Genomic DNA, 3,926 nt, shown 5'->3' on the forward strand with positions numbered 1-3,926 from the left:
AAAAATGCATTAATGAAGTCTTAGTGGCTGAGACAAAATAATCCTTATTCTAGTAGCAAAGGCAAGGGCGATGGATAAAAGTGAACAAAATGGTTACATTGTTATATAATTGGCTGAGCGATTAGCGAAGCCCATTACTCCACTGACCGGAAAAGTTTCATTCTGTTTGTATGTTTGTTAGTCCGTTTGTCTGTCTGTCTGTCCGCACGATAATTAAAAGAATAATTGAGAGAGCGATCTGGGAATTTCAGGGTCGTTTGGATCATAAAAAGACAGATCGAGTTCGAAGATGAGCATTCTAGCTCAAAAATTGACTTTTAAAAAAATCAAAAACCACAGGTCGCAAAATATTTTTTACAAGTATTATTTTATAGGCTCCTAAGGGGTAACTCATGAAAGTAGAACCCCTGGGCGAAAATGTCGTCCGTTTTGCTCTATTTTGTACCGTTTGGGTGTAAGGGGGCATCTCTGGACAAAAATATAGTGAAAATGACCAAAGAGTCCATTAAACCGTAGAAAAGGCTTTATATCAAAAAAGTGTGTATACACTCGTGGTCTGGCGTACATATAGCTAGTTATTAATGAATTATATGTTCTACTTCGTGCCTTAACACTCGTTCTGTCGCTCTCTTTTACTACCTGTGCACCACGGTAAGTGCATCGCAGTCCCTTATAAGCAATACATATATAGCTTTTGATCTACTTTGTGACAACACAGATGGCGAAACCAAAACATAACCTTGAATTTAAATTTTCCCTTTTTAGAGAGACGTTTTTTTTTTACCTGTCATTGTAGGTAGTGGAGTGAGATGCAGGGATAGACCTTTTCGCCCACAACTTGGCAACAACGCAAATCACTGAAGTGAAACTGAAGGTGTCAGCGCCGCAGGCCTAGTTATATGTGCGCCAGGCGCGTCGCAGCGTAACAGTGTTTCGTGAGAAATCGCGAAGCCTGTTACGCGAGACGTGGTCTGGCGTACATATACCTAGGTTATTTGCTCTTTTGTAAAATCACTTCTCAGCCAGCCAGAATATTTCGTTTAGCCAGTATTGTTTCTTCACATCAGATCATTGAGGTACTGATGCGTTGGATATTGTTATCACATCAAATTACTGGGGGCTGTTGTATCTGCTGAGGCTAGTGGTTACGCTTGTTTTTGATACACTATAGAAGAAGACTCCTGCCTGAAATTGTTTTGGCTGAGCGATTAGCGAAGCCTATTACTCCGTCTGGTCGGAAAAAACTTTTTCTGTCTGTGTGTCTGTCTGTGTGTCCGCACGATAACTCGAGAACTAATCGTGTGAGCGACCTGGGATTTTCAGGGTCGTTTTGTGTCATAAAAAGACTGATCGAGTTCGAAGATGAGCATTCTAGCTCAAAAATTGGATTTTAAAAAAGTCAAAAACCACAGGTCGCAAAAATGACTGGTTTTAAAAATATTTTTTTCTGGTTTCCTAAGGGGAAACTCATCAAAGTAGAGCCCTCTGGGCGAAAATTTTGTCCGTTTTTCTCTAGCTCCAACCATTTAGACGCTAGAGGGTATTTTTGACTAAAATACGCGAAAAAATGTACAACCATGCATGCTTAGTCTAAGTGACGGGGTTAACGGGCCGGAGGCCCGAATCTTTGAGTACATTTTTGCTCTACCCGACTCGGGTGTCAGCGCCGCAGGCCAAGGTAGATGAATGCCAGGCGCGTCGCAGCGTAACAGTGTTTCGTGAGATATCGCGAAGCCTGTTACGCGAGACGTGGTCTGGCGTACATCTACCTTGTCGTAGAATTAAAACTGCAGCCAAAGAAACAGAGTAATGCTGCAAAATTTTCTTTCATGAGTGTTATGCATGCAATTAAATTTCAGTCAGAGGAATTATCTGGAGCCGTAAGGTACCTGCTTTTATCAATGCTTCAAGTGAAGTGTGTAACATCAATACTGTTGTTTATTTTGTTGGCTGAGCGATTAGCGAAGCCTATTACTCCGTCTGGTCGGAAAAAACTTTGTCTGTCTGTCTGTCTGCACGTCTGTCTGTCTGTCTGTCCGCACGATAACTCAAGAACGAATTGAGCGAGCGACCTGGGATTTTCAGGGTAGTTTTGTGCCATCAAAAGACAGGTCGAGTTCGAAGATGAGCATTCTAGCTCTAAAATTGGGTTCTTAAAAAGTCAAAAACAACGGGTCCGAAAAATGACGTTTTTTAAAACTAGCTATATGTACGCCAGACCACGTCTCGCGTAACAGGCTTCGCGATATCTCATGAAACACTGTTACGCTGCGACGCGCCTGGCGCACATATAGCTAGGCCTGCGGCGCTGACACCCGAGGCGGGGTAATAGGAGTGTATATACCATTTTTCGAAATGAAGTCTTTTTAACGATTTAATCGACCATTTGATCATTTTCACCTCATTTTTGTCAAGAAATGCGCCATAGCGTCGAAACGGTACAAGATAGAGCGAAACGGACGAAATTTTCGCCCAAAGGGCTCTACTTTCACGTGTTACCCATTAGGCCATAAAAAAATATTTGAAAAAAATAATTGGCTGAGCGATTAGCGAAGCCCATTACTCCACTGACCGAAAAAGTTTCATTCTGTTTGTGGCTTTGTTTGTGTGTTTGTTTGTCTGTCCGCACGATATCTCGAGAATGGATTGAGATAGCGATCTGGGAATTTCAGGGTCATTTTGTATCATAAAAAGACAGATCGAGTCCGAATATGAGCATTCTAGATCAAAAATTGGCTTTTAAAAAAATCAAAAACTACAGGTCGCAAAATGAATTTTTATCAAATATTTTATTGTGGGTTCCTAAGGGGTAACTCGAGCTCTACGGGCGTAAATTTCGTCCGTTTGGCTCTATCTTGTACCGTTTAGGTGCTAGGGGGCATTTCTTGACAAAAATGAGTTGAAAATGATCAAATGGTCGATTAAATCGTTAAAAAGACGTCATATCGAAAGATTGTATATGCACTCCTATTACCCCGTCTCGGGTGTCAGCGCCGCAGGCCTAGCTATATGTGCGCCAGGCGCGTCGCAGCCTAACAGTGTTTCGTGAGATATCGCGAAGCCTGTTACGCGAGACGTGGTCTGGCGTACGTATAGCTAGTATTTTGTTACCTGCGGTTATTGATTTTTAAAAAAGGCAATTTTTGAGCCAGAGTGCTCATCTTCGAACTCGATCTGTCTTTTTATGATACAAAACGACCCTGAAAATCCCAGGTCGCTATCTCAATTCGTTCTCGAGTTATCGTGCGGACAGACAGACAGACAGACAAACAGACAAACATACAAACAGAATGAAACTTTTCCGGTCAGTGGAGTAATGGGCTCCGCTAATCGCTCAGCCAAATATTTTTTTTTGTGGTTATCTAGGGGGTAACTCATCAAAGTAGAGCCCATAGGGCGAAAATTTTGCCCGTTTTCCTCTAGCTCAAACGGTTGAGGCGCTAGAGGGTATTTTTGACGAAAATAAGCGATAAAATGTACAACCCTGCCTGCATGTTTAGTCGAAGCGATGGGCCGTAGGCCCGTATCTTTGTGTACATATTGCCACTACCCGATTCGGGTGTCAGCGCCGCAGTCCAAGGTAGATGTATGCCAGGCGCGTCGCAGCGTATCAGTGTTTCGTGAGATGTCGCGAAGCCTGTTACGCGAGACGTGGTCTGGCGTACATCTACCTTGTATCTTTGTTGTTGTTGGCTGAGCGATTATTGGCTGAGCGATTAGCTAAGCCTATTACTCCGTCTGGTCGGAAAAAACTTTTTCTGTCTGTCTGTCTGTGTGTCTGTGTGTCTGTGTATCTGTCCGCACGAAAACTCGAAAACGAATTGGGCGAGCGACCTGGGATTTTCAGGGTCGTTTTGTATCATAAAAAGACAGATCGAGTTCGAAGATGAGCATTCTAGCTCAAAAATTTGATTTTTTAAAAATCA

Source organism: Frankliniella occidentalis, unplaced genomic scaffold (assembly GCF_000697945.3).
Source record: "Frankliniella occidentalis isolate FOCC.00 unplaced genomic scaffold, Focc_3.1 Scaffold74, whole genome shotgun sequence".
In the NCBI taxonomy this organism is placed as follows: domain Eukaryota; kingdom Metazoa; phylum Arthropoda; class Insecta; order Thysanoptera; family Thripidae; genus Frankliniella; species Frankliniella occidentalis.